The sequence below is a fragment of the Leguminivora glycinivorella genome, chromosome 17, assembly GCF_023078275.1.
Source record: "Leguminivora glycinivorella isolate SPB_JAAS2020 chromosome 17, LegGlyc_1.1, whole genome shotgun sequence".
NCBI classification, from domain to species: Eukaryota; Metazoa; Arthropoda; class Insecta; order Lepidoptera; family Tortricidae; genus Leguminivora; species Leguminivora glycinivorella.
This window is the reverse complement of record NC_062987.1, coordinates 16,393,675-16,416,041: the sequence shown is the minus strand read 5'-3', so window position 1 is coordinate 16,416,041 and position 22,367 is coordinate 16,393,675. Positions and strand designations below refer to the sequence as shown.

Below are 22,367 nucleotides of genomic sequence, written 5' to 3'. Positions count from 1 at the left end.
ATATAACTATGATGATTTATTTCAGCAGTGTAAAGTTATGAATGTATTTGATAAAGCCAAACTGTCAGTGATATTAGAATATAGCCATGGCATGGGAGAACTAAACAGGTATACTAGACCTGCTAACCTAAGGGCACTTAGTAACATAAAACACTTCACCCTCCCAAGGAGTACTAACTTATATGGACAAAGAGTATGGAACAGCTACTTACCTAATATCCTGAATGGTTTTCCTAGCCATGTTATTGATAATATAGAGGCTAAGCCACATAAAATTAAATATATAACTAAAAAAGCCCTGTTAAACCTTAAGTCATAAATAGAATTGTAAAACAAAGTATATATAGAATAATTAAAAATACATTTAAGTTTTTTGCATGTATTTAATTATAACTGTAAAGATAGGCCACTCGTCTTGGCTAACAATCTAGAATAATATAGATTAGGCTAAGATCTAAGCATGTACTGATTAAATTTATTTGAATGAAATAAACAGTTCAAATTTTAAAAAATTTTTTTTTTTTTTTTTTTAAATTTTAATCAAGAAACATCATAAATACTCCTCCCCTCTTAGGGTAAGAAGTGTCGCATTTTCCAAGTCATAACGTGGAGTTTAATGCAGTCTTAGAATGAGAGGAATTCCGTATTGAGTGAAATTATAACTGAGACGCGAGCGCGATATGAATGGCATTTTTTTTTCAAAGAATTATACAATCTGGCAGAAAATAGTAGACATTAAAAAGTTGAAGTGACATCCATTTCGAATAAAAATCATTCGAAAATGTAAACCATAGAAAAAAAACCATACACCTGTAATAGATGTTACATCAATTGATGTTGAGAAACGGGCTTTACAATTAACTATGTAACTGTGAAAACTAATGACATGTCAATCTCATATCGAACACACACAGCCCGTTTGTCAACAGCAATTGATAACATCTATCGCAGGTGTATGGTATTTTTTAGAAAACAATTACGAATTAACAAGAACTAACTATGCTATTCTGTTTCCTATAATAGACCTAACTATATACCGAAGTTAACGAAATTCAATGAAAACACGGTGTATATGGCACTTGTGTTCAGTGGATACATAATACATACGGAGCTCAAGTTGATAGTGTAAAACATGGAAAAAAAATGATTAGTTGAAAATTGTCCCCCCATTCGTAATTAATTGCCCCGCTGTACCTTACAGCTACTCTCTAAAAAAGAAAATTAGTCCAATAAAAGCGACCTAGATTTTAATTTAATCTTAGTCAGGTATTTTAGGAACCTAAGAGTTGTGTTAAAATTGCTAAAAATGTTCCGGTAGAAATTATATTCTATTAAAGTGAGTGCCAGGTAACAAATGGAGCGTTACACGGTTTCGCCAAATAGTTACCGTTTTAAAGTCGCATGACTTTTTAAAGTATGTGTTAAGTGCTTTTTTAATTTACTACTAAGTTAGCAGTTTAAGTAAGGTACTAGGTTAAGTACTAAGTTGCAAACCGACTACTAAGAGTTCTAAGTTGCCAGTCCAACAATCGTGAACATATTATCTATAATATTCCAAGAGTGTTTTATTTAATAGATTAATGTTTAAATGACAGTAATCGACCACATTGAACAACCCAGATGCCCTGTACCTACATGTAAAAATAAGTAATTTGTTTGTCAAATAACAACTTAATTATAACCATAGTATAAAATAACTTCTGTAAACTGTAATACTTTAGGCAACAGAATCAATGTTTAATCATTGTTTACACTGTACTTTAATTTTATAGCTAACTTGTTTTTCTAACTTTCATGACATATAAAGGCAATACAGGTCTCCCGCGGTACAGGCCTAGCCTAGTGCGGGGACCCCTGGAAACTTGTGTTAACAATAATTAGGATATGCACAAATGGATGTAAATGTTACCTATCTTTTGCAACAAATGTCTTTGTGTTTATGTGCAACAATAAACGATTTTTACTTTACTTTTACTTTAAATAAAAAATAATGTCCTGCAATTAAGTAAACTAAGTAAGGTAAATACCTCCATGAATGTCTCTCCATTTTAAATTTAGAGTTATTAAAAATTTAAGCAGTAGATATTCTATATGTATTAAATATGTATTTAATTTTAATTTAAAATTAGGTATGGTTAGGTATTAGGTTGGGTATGTTAGTCAATGTCATAAATAACTTTTTTCTTTCAAATATGTAGGTATTGACTTCAACGGCACTGTCCATCCACGGTAAATGTCGACGCAAACTTTTCTTCCGTGTAATAAATAACAGCTAGCTTGCTTCAAACCTAAGTTATCTTACGTAGGTACTTTCGCATGTCACTCAGTGACATGAGTAATGATCTTTCGAATAAGTATGAAATTGACTTACGCGGTAGATTGGTAGACAGCGTGATGTAAGTGACATTTTTGGCATTGTGTTCGAGATTATGACTTAACAATACCTATGAATAATCACTTTATCTCCTATCGTGGACACATCAGAGTGGCTGAGTAAGTTCTACGTTGCAGTGCTAATTAAAAAAAAAATGTTGCATGAGTATACTGTTACTGGTCATATTTAATCAGTACTAGTTGAACCCAAAACCAATAAAAAGATGTACTCGTATCTGGGAATTAATGAAAAAAATAATATTTCCTTCCAGTGACAATCACTGAGGCTAAACACTGACATCTTTTATCAACTTTTGTGCCAGGCGAGCGCGAAAACATTAGTATTATCAAAAAACGATTATAGCTTAAGTGTCTCCAAGGTATATCACTGAATCATTCATATGTGGGAGACCCTAACAAAACATTTTTTTTTCACTTTTTAAAAGCGTGATTTATATCATCTTCTCGCTCTCACGTATGAAATTCTTTATCTGTGCAATGCAAGTGCAATGGACTAATAGGGTGGCGCCATCTGTCATAACCTTTGAGTGTGCCTGCTCATTGTCGCCGACACGACAGTGACACTTTCGCCGTTCATTACTTGTTCAACAAGGAAATATTGACGCTGAGTAATAATGTTACTTTTCCCCTCACTAGCTCGGAAACACGTGTTTTGTCCTTTAATACCAGCGGGTAAAAACGCATTTTATCCACTAGTGGGTAAAGTAATTTGACCTTGAATATTGCCAAATTTTCTGCTTTAAAATTGATAGAAGTGGGTGAATCTAGTGATGAAGATGTTTTGCCACCTGTGGAACTGCTGGAAGCAGTGAGAAACGCGTTTTTTGCGTTGTGCTTTCCTCGCTATAGTGAGAGGAAAAGTTTTGTGTTACACACGGGTGCAAATGTATTTTACTTCTCGTCTGTTGAAAAACTCGCCAAGTTCAGGATTCTATTTTCGAACCAACTTTTGGTTCAACTATAGAATCCTTTCACTTGCTCGTTTTTCAATTCCACACTCTGCGTTAAAATACAACTTTGCACCCTTGTATAACAAATAACTATTATCAACCCAGAAATAGGCACAGAATTGTCAGTGTCAAGTGTCAATGTCACAAAGGTGAAATAACCCACAATTTACAAAATGCCATATTTGTCCCAAATAAAAATTGTCCAATCCTATACGTCGTAAAATATTTATTTACCCAATCGTAACTTTCTTTCCCTCGGTTTGTGTAAACAGCCAGTTCTCAACATTTCCAAACAGCGTACGTAGCCAAATGCACAAATGCTCACGACAGTATCGTTAATGTAGCTAGTAGCTATCTCTATCGCTCTTCCGTATAATTTTTTTTTATGCACGAAAATACGGTAACAAAAACCAGAATCAAAAAAGGATAGTATTACGGGACAACAAACCCACAAAATAATTACCTAATTAGTTAGGTGATTCGTTCTTATTAGAGCATTTTCAGAATTTGGGACCCCCCAATGAGCTTAAGTTGTTAACAAAAATTTACTCACTCTCAGTTGCGTGACGATATTTAAGCATGAAATTACTATAAAAATATTGTTTTTGTGTTATTTACATAAACTTTAAGCGATAATCTACATTCTGAATGTAGATTATCGCATGAAAGTAATTTTTTAGACAGATTTCATGCTTAATTGTCGTCACAAAACTGACAGCGAGTTAATTTTTGTTAACATCTTACGCTAATTGGGATGTCCCAAATTCTGAAAATGCCCAATAAACAAAAAAATCTGAACCAATTATTCCATCACGTTCTGGAACATCGATGATGAAGTAAGCGAATTCAAAATAAGACATGGGTTATTTCATAAAATGACTTACTAAATATCTAAAAAAAAATTCTATAAATTATAGAACAAAATATTGTTTCGGTTAAGTTAATAAGAGTAAATATTTAACCATCTCACAATTAATTACAGGCCTTATACTACAGAGGACAAACGTAAAAGACAAATGTACAAACTTTTCGGTAATTGCTCATTGGTGCGACAGAGAGCTGTGTTTCTATCGGCGTCTAGCATCAACGATCGTCATTCGGCTAGGCCGGCTGTCCCATCCTCTCCCGGTCTCCATGACACTGACTAGGGTGGATTTTTGCACCCCAACGTCCCGACAGATTACTCACAGCCCACTGCCCGACCTATATCGTTAAGGTGAAAATGTTGCGAAAATCTAAATAAAGCAATATGGGCCCGCGATCATGCGTGAAATTTAGATGCCGATTTGAGATTCATTTTGGGATTTGCAGGTCGTGCGTTGGATTATAATGGGGCTGAGTAGGATTATGCAGGATCGTGAAAATAAGTATAATAAGGTGACATTGTCAGTATTTTTCTAACCACCCTTTCAACTTTGATAATTTATTGCCCACTTGCACCAACCACTTAACTCAGGGTTAGTGGGCTGTCAACTGTCAAATTCCATATAAAATGGTGGGTTAACCCTCCATTTTCGTTGGTGCAAGTGGCCCTAACCTTTTAAGTAATTCTCTTTTTCGAGATAGATTTTTTTTAATAAAAATCAAGCGTTGTTTACACTCGATTTTTATTAAAAAAAAAAAAAAAAAAAAAACTTATGACTAAAGGTTTTACAAAAAAAAAAAAAAAACTGGAACTAGAATGTCGGCGAATAGTGAGCTCAAACTTTTTTTAAAGTAATTAAATTGATAGGTAAGTAAATATGTTACGGAATAAAGTAGCCAAAACCGGGGCTTGTGCGCTGTTGGCTTCGGCCCCACGTATGCCTTACAAAAGTCCGGGACCCCATGGTCCCGAGATATGTAAAGAACAAACATAATAATAATAATAAAGCCATTTATTCCATATTTCACATTATTTCATATCAAACGTGTTGTTAGGCACTGAATAAAACATAAAATTATTATTGAATGAAGAACTGTATTTCCACCTTTCTAACTACTACAACTTTTATAAGCTTAATCTATTAAGTTCAACCGCTAGTACGCTGTGCTAGGTATGCGGTAAGTTCTGTACTGAACGCTTTGACAGATGTCATTACATATAATTATTATGTACCGTCTCGTACATATTCCCAACCGCAAAGGTTTTCTTTTAATTAAAGGACTATGTAATTAAACTTAATTAAATATCTATTGGCAGAACACAAACTTTATATATGCTCGTACGTATGACAGACCCTTTAGGTGTCCTAAATTTCTTTTAATTATGATACTCTTCATTTTATTCAGACTTGCCACAAACCTTTTCATACCATCATTGAGGTGGTCAGGCAACGGAGAGTTCCAATCTAATTTTTCCAACCATGTCTGCTGTAAGAGCAGCTTTGCATTAACTATGGCCGGCCCGACCAAGCCTAAAGGGTCAAAAAGTCTGCTGACAAATGATAATAAACCTCTTTTTGTGTAATTGTCACAAACATCATGTCTAGGGGCAACCATTATAATAGTGTCAGAAGCCAAGTCACATTGAATGCCTAAAGTTTTCACAATTGGGTCCTTTTCATTGGAAAAGTCTACTACTGCCTTAGTTCGTAAGCTAATTGGGATATCATCCAATAAACCATCAACATTTGAGCACCACTTGTGCAGTTCAAAGCCACCTAACTTTAGTAAGGCTATCAATTGTGTCTTGGCTGCCAAAATTTGGTTCATATCATTGGCTACCAGGTTGACATCGTCAACATATGTGTTATATAACAAGGCTTCTGCGGCCAGGGGATAAGCATCTTTATACCTATTTACTAACTCTAATAGGCACCTAGTGGCCAGAAACGATGAGCTTTTTAAACCATAACTTACAGTTTGTAGCTGAAGGCATTGTATGTCTGAATTCTTATCTTTACGCCACAAAATATTTTGTAAAGGCCTGTGCTCTGAAGTTAACGAGATAGCTCTGAACATTTTTTGTATATCACAATTCAAAATTAATTTATATAGTCGAAACAATACTATAATACTAAATAGATCATTTTGCACAACGGCGCCGTTTAATAAAACATCATTGAGTGAGATTTTATCCAAAGTGGGCAACCCAACGACCCATGAAAAACAACCCTCAGAGCAGAAGTTTTGCTGGAGGGGTTAAAAACAGGGTGATGAGCTAGGAAGTAAACTGCTTGACTATCCAAGTTATACTGTGAAAGGTCAATATATTTTGCGTGACCTAATCGCACATACTCATCTATGAAAGCTTTATATTTTAAATACAACTCATCATCTTTTTTAAATCGCAACTCTAAATTCAAAAATCGTTTCAGAGCACATGACAGTGAATTGCCTAAGTACAAGTCTTTAACATCTTGCTTAAGGGGCAACGCCACTTCAAATTTATTATCATTTAAGACTACAGTGTCTTGAAATATTTTTTCAGCTAACTCTTGTTCAGAGCTGGCCTCTGTGAATGTCTCTGGGACCTTTTCAGTAGACCAAAATTGAGATACAATATTATCTAATTTACCTATGTCACTGTTGTGTGTTAGCTGTTGACAGCAATAATTTGATACTAAGTTGGATACCGGGGCTGTGTCGGAAGCACCAGCCAATCCAGCAACGATAAACCCAAAGCGTGTATTCTGCAGGATCAGCTTGCTAGGCAGGGCTGGCAGCTGCTCCGGCAAAAGCGCCTGGAAGAACACATGAGAAGCCAATAGTAATATCGATCCTTGATGAAATGTCAAAACTGTCATCAGCTAATTGCACATCGGCCGGTATGTTTATTACTTCATTCCGGAGAGAAAACTGTGGCATATTAGCCGTAATATTATTAACAACATTGCATGTTACAGTGACACTATAATCTGTTACCATGGAATAAACCCGCAAGGAGGTCTGCATAGCTTTAAAGCTGGGTGCATCACACACACCTGAGAGTACTGACTCATCAGGGTACAATTGACATCCTAACCGCTCTGCTACATCAGAGCGCAAAAAGGTAATCTGACTACATGTGTCTAGAAGACAACGAACAATCATAGGTTGTCCATATTTATCATATACCTTAGCCTTAATGGTAGGTAAAAGATCATTGCCTTTCCTACTTAACAATAAACTAATATAGGCAGAAATGAGGTTATCAGCTGGTTCAATAGTGTGGGACACTGCCGCACACTGTTGAGGAGTAACTTCCTCATGCAATAGAGTGTTGTGCTTGCCTTTGACTAATATGTTCACTTAAGCAAATATTGCATAAGTTGTTAGAGACTACAAAGTCTTTCCTCTTATGAGGTTCCAATATCTTAAAAGTCGAGCACTGATGAAGCTTATGGACAGTAGAATTGCAGTACTTACATTTGTTTATACCCGACTTAAGCGGCTTGGCCACTTTAACACTACTTGCAACTAAACTAGACCGGCGCCCTGAAGGCGTCCGCTCTCCCAGGGACTCCAAGGCAGCAGCCCGTTGCTCTCACCCGCGAACACTTTTAGATTTATTGGAGGCAGCCTAAATGGCGAGGCATTACAGCCCCCAGGAGACGAAAAGGATGGTTGCGGTGAGACGCTCGACGTAGAGGCGTCCAATGCCTTGTTTACTACACCCGCATAGAACGATTTGAGCAGATCATAATATTTTTCCTCGAAGTCCTCAACACGTTCGGAATCCGCAGGGTCCAACAATGAAATTTCAAGGTTGAGTTCCTTATATTCTTGAAAAGTCTTTTCAAGCCTATCATTCTTCTGCTGGTATAGCAGAGGGTCCGCATCGCTGCTAGAAGCAGCCTCCGCTGTCGCCTTAAAGGCCATCATCCTTGTAATGGCCGCCTTTGATTGTCCCCTGGCCGCTCTTAACCTTTTGAGATCGTCGTCGGCCATATTGTGACACACAACACGACTTCCTCAAAAAATTACAAATTGCACACAATAATATAAAGTGCTGTTCAGGCTTCAAGCACAGAAAACCAATCGCGAAGCCCAGCCAGAAGATTGAAGCTGGCAGTTTAAACTATACAATCTGACACAATTATCACTAATTTAGTGATCGCTGAACGTGCCGTCAATTTCCACTATTATTGCTATGGTTAAACACACGTTAAACACCTAAAAATTGTTAGTAAAAGCTCGAAACACTGTGCAAACAAAATGGCGAAGATGCAAAGCTAAAGAGAAACACAAGAGTTTATTTATAATAACTTCTATGGCGTCGCCGAATGAACGATGCGGAAGTGAAGTGAATGAGCTCAGGAACAATCCCCGCCCGGCTGCTATTGGAACGGAGCGGGATGAGCTGCGTTGCGCAGAGCCAATGAGCGCACGCGCTTTCCACACGAAGTTGGCCGCAGACCGGCCGCTGGCACCTGCGTTTCGTTCTTGCAAATTATGCGCACCGGAATGAACCTTAACTGCTCCGGTTAATTTTCGTGCACCACACTTGCTAGCAAATAATTTTGCATAACCGAAACGCAATATCGTGAAGTTGCATGAAGTCAATCACCATTGGTTCATTTCCACCGGAAACGTATATACGGAAGTGAATTAAATTTAAGCACTTAAGATAAGAGTTCTCAACGAGCACCCAATAGTCCCAATACACTTGGTACCAATATTCATTCAATATGGCGCATATGGAAGCCAGAATGACTTGTAACACAAAATTGTCTATATAGATAGTCTTACACTGAGACCAATGTTAACGCAACTTGCGCTGAACACGAAGTGGTAGTCCATAAAGTTCACTGAACTATGAAAAACACTAAAATGTAACTAAACAAAGTTAGTTCATACGCGCACTGCACGTTTGAAACGCTGTTGTTAACTCCTTTGACAGATGTTAGTACAGTTGTAAAGTACAGTTTATATCTAGTGATTGTTAGTATGGTTAGTTTAACATTATGATTTATGATTCATTGAAGTATGGACCCCTTATTGGGTAAAGGCCTCCTCCATGTTATGCCATATTTCTCTGTCTCTGCCTATATTCATCCAGTTGTTTCCTGCTACATCTGTAATGTCATCAGCCCACCGTCGTTTTGGTTTTCCAGATTTTCTTTTTCCTGTTGGGCCCTTCCATTGTGTGGTTGTTTTGGTCCATCTTTTGTCTGTGTATCGTGAGATGTGTCCAGCCCATTTCCATTTAAGTTTGAGTGCATGTTTAAGTGCATCAGTGATCTTCGTCCTATTTCTTATGTCTTGGCTTTTTACTTTTTCTATTTTTCTAATATGAAGCATGCTTCTTTCCATTGCTCGCTGAGTGCATTTGATTTTTTGTTTGACTTTATCTGTATATACCCAAGTCTGGCACCCGTACAGTAGACAAGGTAGAAGGCACGTATCAAAGACGGTTTTCTTCGAGTGCAAGTTGTATTTTCCTTTTAGAATTTCCTTTAGAGACCAGTATCTGTTCCAAGTAACGTTTATTCTCCTGCTGACTTCTTCTTCGTTTGCTGATTTTTTAAAGGAAAGCTTCTTGCCTAAATATTTGTATTCTGATACGTATTCTATATTTTTGCCGTTTATTATTATTTCTCTTTTGCTGCTGTTGGTCATTATATTTGTTTTTTCCGCGTTCATTTCTAACCCAACTTTAGTACTTTCGTTATCAAGTGTGGTTAACATTTCTTCAAGGTCCTTTGGGGTTTCCGCTAGAATGGCTATATCATCCGCAAACCTGAGATGATTTAAGTACCTTCCATTGATATTAACTCCTTTATTCGACCAATGTAGATTGTGGAATACCTCTTCTAGTACAGCTATAAATAACTTGGGCGAGAGGGGGTCACCTTGCCTGACTCCACGTTCTATACTTATTTCATCGCCTCTTGTTTCTAATTTCACCCTGCTTGTGCAATTTCCATATATGTATTTTAGAATGTTGATGTATTTTTGATCTACATTTGTCCTTTGTAATGCATGCCAGATTGCGTCGTGACTAATACTGTCAAAGGCTTTACAGTAATCAATAAAGGCCACATACAGAGATTTGTTGAATTCGTAGTGCTTTTCAATTATCTGTTCCATGGTGTGTATGTGGTCTGTTGTGCTAAAGCCAGACCGGAAGCCTGCTTGCTCAATTGGTTGCAAATTATCAATGGCCGGTGTTAACCTTTTCAGCAAAATGGACGAAAATAATTTGTACATGCTCGGTAGGAGACTAATAGGTCTGTAATTTCCGATGTCGAGAGGATCTCCCTTTTTAAACAATAATACAATGTCTGAAATGCACCACTGTTTCGGTACGGTTTCTTTCTCTAAGATCATGTTAAACAGCTTTGTTAAGTGGTGTATTATAGCAGGTGCACCTATTTTTATGATTTCGTTGCAGATACCGTCTGGACCAGGACTTTTCTCGGGTTTTAGTCTTTTTATGTGAGCGAATACTTCAGTGTCTTCCATTGGTTTTACTGTACTTTTTTCATAGCTGATAGGTGTCTGCGTCTGCGTATTTGTGTTTCTTTTACTGTATAATTTTCTATAGAAGTTTGTAGCGTGATCCATAACATCTCGTCTTGACTTTGTTTCTCCATATTCTGAATGAAGTTTTTGTATCCATGTTTTGTTATGGTCTAATTCTTTAAATGCTCGTTTTGTACTTCTATACTTATTGAGATTTCTTGTGATAACTTCGTACCTATGCTTTTCATAATCTTTCTTGATTGACTTCTTGGTTTCTTTAAAAATTCTACTTAATTCGTTTTTCATGTTTTTATTCTTATTTTTTGTGTGCATTAAATCTGTTCTTTTTTCTATAAGTTTTATTGTTTCCTCGCTGAATATTTTGTGTTGCCTTGTTTCTTCATTAGACTTTTTTGCTGTGAGACATTTTATCAAGGTTTTTTCTAGGAAATTGTAGTATTCTTGTATATTATTTTCTTCTTCCAATTGACAAATTTCTAGTTGTGATCGGAGATTCTCATTGTAGGCTTTGATTTCGTTGTCCGTCTTTGGAAAATTTAAAGATGTGGTATAATTTATTCTCTTCTTCTTCGATTGTTTTACAAGTAGTGTAGCTCGTAATAGTCTATGGTCTGATGGGAATTTAAACTTGTTTATTGTTTCAACATTTGTAATCGATCTGGGGTTACTGGTCAATATGAAGTCTATTTCGTTTCTCGTTTCTTGGTCTGGAGATATCCATGTCCATTTTCGCTTTTCTTTTTTCTTAAAAAAAGTATTCATTATTGACAGCTTGTATTGGTAGGCATAGGATATTAGACGTTCACCTCGTTTGTTTCGTTTCCCATAACCATATTTTCCCATAACTGGATAGTCTTCTGATTTTGGACAACCAATTTTGGCATTGAAGTCACCCATGACTAATATTTTACCCGTAGCTATGCTATGTGCCGTTTCCATATCATTATAAAATTGTTCTATTTGATCTTCATGGGTGCTTTCTGTGGGAGCGTACACTTGAATTAAAGATATTGATTGCTTGTCAAATACTAGTTGTAACACAGCTACTCTTTCTGATATTCCAGTAAAACTTATGATTTTGTCTTTGTGTTGTTTTTGTATTAGGAATCCAACACCATGTAATCCTTTGGTTTGCCCGATGTAACAAAAGATATAGTCATGGCATTCTTCGATAGTGTGTCCTACTCTTCTGACTTCTGAGAGTCCTAGTATATCGCAGTTAATTTCTTTGAGGGCATATATCAGTTCTAAATATCGTTCTTTGGATGCGAGTGACCTGACATTAAATGTGCAAATTTTGAGTGGTTCCATGCCGTCATTTGTTGTTGTTTTAGTTTTAAATGGAGGGTAGTGGTCTAATTCCCCACGAGGACCAGTCGTCTTGGGGAATGTTTGAGTTCTGTTCTTTTGTTCAGTCTTGTTTATTATTATTAGGTTCCGGTGGCTGATGACTAAATCCTATGCTGTCTGTTCTAGTGAAGGCTCAGAAATTGTTTGGGTGGTGGGTTTGGTAGCATTCTTCTTTTCTGCTAGAGGGTTGGAAGTTGGAAGGGCAGCGGAATTGCTTGCATTCCTCATTATATCAAATGCATTTAGTCTGTTGGTTTTTGTTGCTGTGTGTTGTTTGTTTGGCTGTTGTATACCTTCGGGTGACGTTGACATATCTCTTTTCCTCTTCTCATTGCCCGTTCTCCCTTCTTTGATGACAATTTTGTCATAATTGATGAATGCATAATTGCCTTTGTTTCTTTCTTCTTCCAATTTTTGTTGTAACTCTTTCCTCTTGTCAAGGATTTCTTTGGGATAGTCTTCAGAAACGTGTATTTGTTTGAATTTCTTTTTATTTCTCATTATTTCGTTCTTCTTCCAGCTATTAGATATACACATACCTAACTATGAATGAAATGATAGAATGTAAACAATTTTTGAAAACGGGCAAAGTTACCGGGTTTTGAAATTATTTAAACAAATACTTACTGATAACATCGAACGGGAAACTAAATTGAAAAATCATTACATAGTTGTGAACAACTTTGCCAAGCAATATTTGCTTCAACTCGAGCGACAGATATGTAACTATATTCCGATATGTGCATTGGGGTAATTTCGAATCACAGAAATGATCGGGTAATTCCGAAAGGGGAATCTTGATATGATAGAGATAATTGACTTAGATAGAGACTTGAGATAATTGATTTCTACTTTATTACTTCGTTTCTTGATCAATATTTTATTTGCTACGTATTTGAAGTACACAACTACACAGGGACATGAGTAGAGTTGATTCGTGTATCGCAAAAATATACTTATTATACTCTGTCAAACAAGTTTGTCAGTAAATAAGAACGAAGAAAACGATAGGTATCCTTTTCTCTAGCACGTTAAAGAAAAGGATGCATATAGTTTTCTTTGTTCTTATTTACTGACAGACTTGTTTGACAGAGTATATTTAATTAAGAAACTTTTTTTAAGATCCTAGTTATAAAGATAATTCGAAAACAGGCTGCCGGCAGTCATAAAATAGCATCAGGGTGCATTGGAATAATTTCGAAAGTCGTATAATTTCGAAAGTCACATAAAAATCATTTTTTATGTGACTTTCGAAATTATACGACTTTCGAAATTATCCCAATGCACCCTGATGCTATTTTATGATTATCAGCCTGTTTTCGAATTATCTTTATAACTAGGATCTTAAAAAAAGTTTCTTAATTAAATATACTCTGTCAAACAAGTCTGTCAGTAAATAAGAACAAAGAAAACTATATGCATCCTTTTCTTTAACGTGCTAGAGAAAAGGATACCTATCGTTTTCTTCGTTCTTATTTACTGACAAACTTGTTTGACAGAGTATAATAAGTATATTTTTGCGATACACGAATCAACTCTACTCATGTCCCTGTGTAGTTGTGTACTTCAAATACGTAGCAAATAAAATATTGATCAAGAAACGAAGTAATAAAGTAGAAAATATACTTTTTTACGTAGGTAACTACTTTATAATTTATTACTTACTTATATCAAAAATGTTTTTCGTAAGCTCGTTTCACGCAGTCGCCAATAAAAATGTTACAATCTCAAACGCTTTGATGTTGAACTAAGTAAACGTTTTGAGGTTTCCACTTGATAGAGTGCTTATTTATTTAGGTCTTGGTCTAGACCGAGCCCGGATTAGCTAGGGTCGCTAGGGTTGATAAATGTAGTAAAACTTTAGTTTGGGTCAAATTACTGCCCTAAAAAAGGTATTTAGCCTAGCCTATTGACATTCAAGGGCTTTAAAGCCAACGTTTGGAAACTAATAGGATTAAAATGTTTTTGCCTTTTAATTATTCATTAAAGTTTAAAAATAATATTGCACCAATAAATTGCTCTGGTATTATAAGGCTTAATACCTATTATGTATGTCTTTCCCATCACGGAACAATGGTATTCCGGACCTTTGGGAGGCGTGCGCGGGGCCGAATCCAACGCATAGAGGCCCTTTTGACACTTTAATGAAATGTAAGTCACCGAGCGGATGTTTCCCTTGCCCGTATCATGGGACACACGTAGAGGCAGCACCCGCTAGGGTGTAAGGACTATTTGAGAGTTAATGGAATCAAAAATGAACTGGGCTATTGGATGAAAGTGATGGACTAAATACTGGGCATAGCTAACTGGGATAAATTAACTTTTTAACAAAAAATAAAACCGCCTTCAAAAAAAGCGTGTTACAAAACACGGAGAAACTAAAAAGCCAAAAATAATAAACCTTCGAATTCAGATTTCTTATCGGATTACAATAATCTAAACATCCAAATTATAAACAAATCAATTATTTTTGTAGTCGGTACCAGACCTGTTCGTCGCCTTGCTATTACCTGTTTGCCCCACCCAACCATACGCAGGCTGGCCCCGACTCCAAAAATAATTGATTTGTTTATAATTTGGATGTTTAGATTATTGTAATCCGATAAGAAATCTGAATTCGAAGGTTTATTATTTTTGGCTTTTTAGTTTCTCCGTGTTTTGTAACACGCTTTTTTTGAAGGCGGTATTATTTTTTGTTAAAAAGTTAATTTATTTGTTGATTTTTAGTGGTTCCTAGTGATATTATATGTATCAGTCCGAATATATGTACAGTAGTGAAAGAATTATCCTTTAACTCCTAACCATTGAGGAGTTGACCTTCCATCATCAGCTCAGCCACATAAAATTATTACCATCAGGCGTAAATACTGGTGTACCTTTGAAAAATACACTAAAAACATTACATGTGCCTATAACATTTGAAGAGTTCCCTCGATTTCTCCAAGATCCCATCATCAGACCCCGACTTGGTGCCAATGGGACCATCTCGGGGTTATACCCGTTCGATCAAAAAAAAAAAATTTGAAAATCGGTCCACGATTCTCGGAGATATCGAGTAACATACATACAAAAAAAAAATAAAAAAAAAAATTCAGTCGAATTGAGAACCTCCTCCTTTTTTGAAGTCGGTTAAAAACCGGACGCCTGCCTAATAAAACTGTATCCAATTTTATTTCCGGCAGTTTGGATATTTCTTGATTCAATGGCCTCGCGCAACATTCTGGGTATATACCGCTTCTCCTTAGCAAGAACCAGAGGCTTGACAAACTTTATAGCATGATTGACTTTATCCATGACATGTTCAGAGACTGCAGACCTTTGCCGACGGTGCTTGACATCTGCTATGTGTTCCTTCACCCGTGTGGAAATACTTCGTTTTGTCTGCCCCACATATATGACAGGCCGCACTCACAGCAGCAATTTGTGTTGTATGGTGTTGGACATTTGCAGTTTGTTTTTTGTCAATTTTGTGAAGATTAATTGATTAATTGTTTTTTAACATAGTAATAGTAAATTTTTTGAATATTGTATAACTAACTAGCTTTATTAATAGTGTGTGAACCTGCCTTAAAAATCTATATTATTTGTGGTCATGGTTCGTTAATATTTCTTGTATGTGGGTAGCTTTTGCACATTGTAATTTTTCCTCAGTCACCCGTATACAACGAATGCTGTAAAGTGTTCGAAACGTCGGGATGAATTGTAAAGTCATTATACGCGATTTAATCCGTTTCCATAGTTTTATTTCATGAGGAACTATCGCGGTAACTGAAGACAATATCCTTGTTATTTTAAATTAAAGTTAATATTAAGTTGTACGGTTAGTTTTAGTTTCAATAATCTATATTATCTCGTGTAAAACAAAGTAAGTACCTATACTAACATACATCACAACGGAAACGATGCGTAAAGTTTTTGTGCGGCAGCGTCGGTCATTTAGTACACAACCCTACTGCACTTAACCGAAATGAAATGAAATTCGGATCATATTTTATTTGCTTTGGTCAATAGCGCGTTTGTTATCGTACCTATGGGGAATGTTTTAATTCTATTTGCTCAGTCAAAAACAAGGGATCCCCCTTCAATTAATTTATCCGAGTATCCAGAGGCATGCTTTTTATTCCATTTCGCGTCGAGTTAAATCGAGAATTGGTCGGATCTATTAAGGTTACAACGCAAATAGGGGTCGGGCTCGATCGGTTTTGATTATGATATCTATAGGTATGACATATAATATCTATATGTGTGGATTTGGCCCGGGTATTGGGTGGTAGTTCAGTGAAACATGATAATTGATTATTCGTGTCTTGCTCAAACATGTCTTGTAAGTTTAGTTAGATTTTGTGTTTAGAACTTCTGCTTTTAATACGTATTAAGCCTCTTTACTGAGAAATTGCAGTGAATTTGGCATATAAATCTTCTTTATAAACAAATTAAGAATAAATAAATTGAAAAATCGAACTAGTAGAATCATTCTTAATCTGATCATTTATTTTTAATACCAGTGCAGAAACATATTCATTTTGTAACCAGCTGAGGTGTAACTATTAACTTAAAAAAAACATCACGTGTTCTTTAATGTTTAAATACTCCTATATACAATATCAATATCATACAAAAGTTACTAAGGTTAGTTAATTTAAAATACGGTATAGAACAACATTACAAATTAAGTAGGTACTTATTTAAACCTTACTTTTTATTTAAATGGACAATTATAAATAAATATTTAAGTAATTATTGCACATTTACGATTTGACATAATAATAACAATAACTTTGACATATTCTGAAGTAGGTACCTATTTTTCATATTGTTTGCTTAGCTTTTTGTGACTGTGTAAATATTATAAATAGTTTTTATTGCATGCTTTGCATGCCCCAAAATATTGTATACCAGAAATGGTAGAGTGCGGAAAAGATACGATTATTATTATTTTTGACATCTTTTATATTTTTTACCTGTGGTCTGACAATAAATCATTTCATTTCATTTCATTTCATTTTATTCCCATACTTTTTAAATTCAGTTAGGACCGAATCCCTACTGACCGTTAACAAGTACCCACCGACTGTTACTATTTTAGCCGCAGCAATTCAATCTCCCACACAACCCAATGGGGCCGTGCGATCGACAGTTTATTTAATTCGTTATTCGTTACATTAAGCTAATTAAATTTTTCTACCCGTACAGTAGATACGGTATCGTTATTTGTATCGTCTTACTTTACCCCCATTGACTTTCATGCCTGTCGAATACTATTTATTTACACTAGATTTAATTCCAAACTAAACTGATCATCGTTTATTTGTTCATTTATTTAAGTACCTATTTTAATTCTGACATTAATATAAATAACCCAACTACAAAATTTAAATTTTGAAAACCCCTGACATAGTCCGTAATATTACATCGACATAAACCGATTTCCATCAAAAATGGCTAATAACACTCCCGACTAACTCAAATTTCCAAAAACAAAACTAAAATTGGATGGTGATAAGCAATAATGTGTCAACCCACAAAAACTAAAAAAATGAGATTTTAATGCCATGTTATAGCTGGATTTTTAAACTTCTATTTGCAAAAATGACCTTTTCATTTTGAAAATTTTTACTATCCCAAAAGTAAAAAAATAGGTTAACACAAATCCTATATAGTGTGTTGCCTGTTTTGCATTAATATGTCAAGAACCTTAACTTATTATAGTAATTGGCAGAAGACATATTTAAATTACAATAATGTGTTATGAGGGTTGACTCAACGATTTTTTTACACTTGACTCATTCTTGCAAAACGCAAAAAATGACATAGTTACCCACTATGAGACTTGAATGATTATTGCAAAATGATATTTTATTCGTTGTTTTATGCTACGACCCGTGTTATAAAACATAAGTCATTATTGTTAAATTATATTCGGGTCTTAAATTGTTCGTTTTTGGTGTAAGTACCATGACACTATATTGTAAAATATAACTGTTCATATTAATTTATGTTTAAATAAGTTATGACTTAGTCCATTAGTATATTTTTGCACATGAATGGTTAATTCAGTACGAAATTGAACATTTTAAGTCATGAATATACATATTCGTTATTATAATTTGCAAACATTTTTTACAAGTAGGTACGTGTTTATATAAAAATCTAATATAAGCTACTATTTTTTTATAATTACTAATTACATTAAGACGTGTTAATGTATGCATAAAAATATTGTTTGATTTTTGAATACTTACTGAATGGTAGTTTATTATTTTGTTAAAGATATTTTATGTTTTGTTCTTGTACAAGTCATGAGTTATTCATAATTTAAATGACTTAGTCTATTTCTTAGCGTAAAAAAATATTTTGTTGTATATTTTAGATAAGTAGTTTGTTTTTTTTAAAGATGATTATTTGGTTTTTGTAACGATTTTTTGTTGAAAAAGCACAGATAATTTAAATATGTGTCTAGAAATGATCATTACTCTAATAGTTAATTTATAGTATTTTATTCAACAGGCGTTTAAAGGAGGTCAAGAAATATGAGGGGCGTACTTTCCACGAGTATTTTGGAGTCAGTTAAACACCATTGCATACAATACTTTTACAACGACCATGCACTTAGTTTTTAATAGTTTTTTTAAATAATTCTCGCGAAATTCACACTGTTTCCTGTATTGCAAAGGTTTGCACTGTCAGCTCAGCTGCCCAAAGCCTTCCCGCGCACGCACGCAGTATCGTTAATGCAATGCGTTGCCATGATTACAGAACCAAACAATGCGTTTTCAGTTTTTTCGATACGCACAATCCTGTAAATGACGAATAACAGTTCGGGAGTAGAAAAATCATTAAAAGGTTTGATTAATAAATAATGTATTGATTCCTACATGACGACCGGTCTGGCGCAGTCGGTAGTGACCCTGCCTGCTACGCCGCGGTCCCGGGTTCGAATCCCGGTAAGGGCATTTATTTGTGTGATGAGCACAGATATTTGTTCCTGAGTCATGGATGTTTTCTATGTATATAAGTATTTATATATTATATATATCGTTGCCTAAGTACCCACAACACAAGCCTTCTTGAGCTTACCGTGGGTCTCAGTCAATCTGTGTAAGAATGTCCTATAATATTTATTATTATTTTATTATTTATACCTAATAACATAAGTGACCATGACTGATATGTTACTTAACACTTATAAAGTTAAAAATATGCATAGGTAGAGTATTTTACAATAACAATTTATGTGCTTTAACATGTTTATTTAAGACTCATAGATATTTTTAAACAATTAGCAAAAGTGGGTTAAGTATCATAACACAGTCTTGAAAAAGTTTGACGTCGTCGAACAATTCGCAATAAAAGAAAAGGGCATTATTTCGTCAAATTGAAGTTTGTTTTGAAATTAAGCTACAATAATCACTACTACTGAACGTATTATAGCTGAAAAACACAACAATCTATATAAAAAACAATGTTTTTTAAGAGAAACACAAAAAAATGAGAAAAAATCTTTAGACGCCATTTTCTCAAAATGGTTGGCGTGTGGGTTGACACATTATTGCTTATCACCATGAACGGATGAATCGATTTAGATTTAATCTAAATCGATTCATCCGTTCGGGTGCTACGATGCCACAGACAGACCCACACAGAGACAGACACGTTAAATTTTCCATTAAACATGGCTAAGAACACTCCCGACTAACTCAAATTTCCAAAAACAAAACTAAATCTAAATCGGTTCATCCGTTCGGGAGCTACGATGCCACAGACAGACACACACAGAGACAGACACGTTAAACTTATAATATAACACCCTGTCCTTTTTGCGTCGGGGGTTAAAAATGCATTGTGTAAAGATTCCGTTATTTTTTACTAATTAGTTGGTTGCTAAAGTATCTGCTTGTATTAGTATGTACTTTTAATAACTTACAACTTCAATCTTCCCAGCCCATTAAACAATAATAAAATCATATAAGATAAATGAGCATCTAATTCCACATTCAAAGGTCGCTGTGAAACTTTAAAAGTCAATTTACTCTAAGATTGGATCCCGGGTACACAGATTTTAATACGAATTGTGTAGATTAAAAAACTTTCACCGAATCGTAGCTGTGAGTGACAGCGTGAAGCAATCCCATCAATAATTTTGGTTATCAAAAGAATTTGACGGCTCTGGGAATTTGGAGGTTAAACTTGAAACAATCAGGATTTTTTTTTAAGAAATCCTAGCGAAGAAGTCAGTTTGTATATTAATAAAAAAATAAGACCTGTCCTCGCTGTTATATAGGTAAGGTGCCCAGAAGACTGGCCGCGTAGCTCCGCTGGATATCAATGATGATCCGATGAGCGAAATATTGGTCACTAGCACAGATGTCATATATACCATAGATCAAGCAAACGTATCTACTTAGCGTGTCAAATGAACTCAGTGAAATCCACTGAGTTGTCCGTCTTTACTCGCAGCTTGCAGCTTTCGGGCGTCAATTTTTGTAAGTAAACATAAAAAATGCCTCGTTACGTGATATTCAATTGCAACAACACAAAAATTATGAACAATCAAGAGCCTGAGACATATTTAAAATTACAGGCAAGAATCAACTTCAGTACAAAATTTGACACGCTCGGCCCCTATACAAATATATGAATTTGTTTCTTCTATCTAAATTAAGTTCTGTGGTCACTAGATACATTTATGAGGCGCTTGACCAACTCCTCATAGAGGCGACACGCACTAAGCCCCCACGGCCCAGGGTTTCGAGGTTTGTGTTTTTAGTGTAGGTAAATGTTTTCACGTGGGTTTAACTACGTTGTGCGTTAAGATAGAAACGAATTATAGGACGCGTCACACGGACGCGGCTGGCGACCGCGATTAATAAGTGTGCATAGTCTTATCTTAAAACATCCAGTGCGCCAGATGACGCCAGTGGCCCGTTTCTCGAAAGGTACAAGCCTTGTATTACAAGTGTGTTTCCATGACAACCCATACGATTTGACAGTTCGCGCACTTGTAATACAAGGCTTGTACCTTTCGAGAAACGGGCCCCAGGACGTTCGTACGCTCTAGGCCACGTTCACGACTTACGTCCGATATTTTGCACAATTCGTTGTAAGTATATTCATTATATAAGTATATCAATCAATCAATCAAAATATTCTTTATTCAAGTAGGCTTACAACAAGCACTTTTAAATTGTCAACAATGTACAATATTCATCTTATTCTAAATATCAGAGCAATTTAATGGTGCAATCAACAATATCGTTTTAAAATTACATTGAATTAATAAAATGATATCAATCTAAGATATATTCGCGTACCATAATTTTGTTCCTAGCTTTATACTACAAATAAATTTTAAGAGTTTGTGTAGGTATTGGTCGTGCAGTTTTTCTGTTTTATTTCAATATAAATGCCATTCATTAATAATTTGTAAATATATTGAAGGTTTGGTTAAAAATAAATGATAATGAAATGGATATAATGGTTTCCCAGCAGATGATTGGTCTAGTACATAAGTACACGAATGATTAACATTTATTGTCCAAGTTGTACATTAATATATTTGAAATTTTTGTAAACATAAAACGATAAGTTCATGCGGTGCGGTAGCAAAGAGGCATAATTAAAGTAAATCTTGATGAAGTTTCCTATAACATTCTCTCCGAATTTCACTTGCATAGATAACATTTTTTTCATCACCTTCACACACTAAATGTGCTATTGCAAGCAGGCGGAGCGTGAGTAATAGAAAAATCGTCCTCCCAAGGGAGTTATGAAATTTCTAGTACTGTACTTAACTTTTTACATCTCTTTACATATTTTTTACATTGCGAGTGTGATGAAAAACATTGTGTGTAACTCGGGGAGTATGAATATAACAAACTCGAGTCTTTAAATCGCTCCGGAAAGCCGTCGCGATTTAACTTACTCTCGTTAGTAATATTCAACTTCCTCCCCTTGTTGCACAGTGTACTATTTTAATATACGATAACTAGAGGCCAAATCAAAGTTCCATAAAAACCTGAAATTTCGAATGATGACCTTTTTAGTTGCCCATCGACGTAGGTAATACTAAAACGAAGTTCTAAAAGACATGGCTGAGAGTAAAGTGTCCGAAGATGACGTTAAGGATAGGGCGACGTGGAAGCAAATGATACGAAAAACTGACCCCACCACCCACCACCATGTATTTCCTAGTTCATATAACCCGGCAACCTTTAAATAGGCTTCTTGCCTCCTAGTCAAATCAGTTTCTTTTTAAGAACTGTCAAAACGAATTTGAACGACTTG

The 22,367-nt window shown here is 35.3% G+C and overlaps 1 long non-coding RNA gene across 1 annotated transcript; it reads right to left on the bottom strand.

Annotated features, from left to right (window-relative positions):
- Positions 1-6,838: 6,838 nt before the first annotated feature.
- On the bottom strand, positions 6,839-7,793 carry LOC125235483. Its single transcript, XR_007178093.1, has 2 exons — positions 7,674-7,793; positions 6,839-7,009 (listed from the first exon to the last, which is right to left on the bottom strand). It is a non-coding gene; the product is annotated as an uncharacterized LOC125235483 (long non-coding RNA).
- Between the last annotated feature and the right edge of the window lie 14,574 nt (positions 7,794-22,367).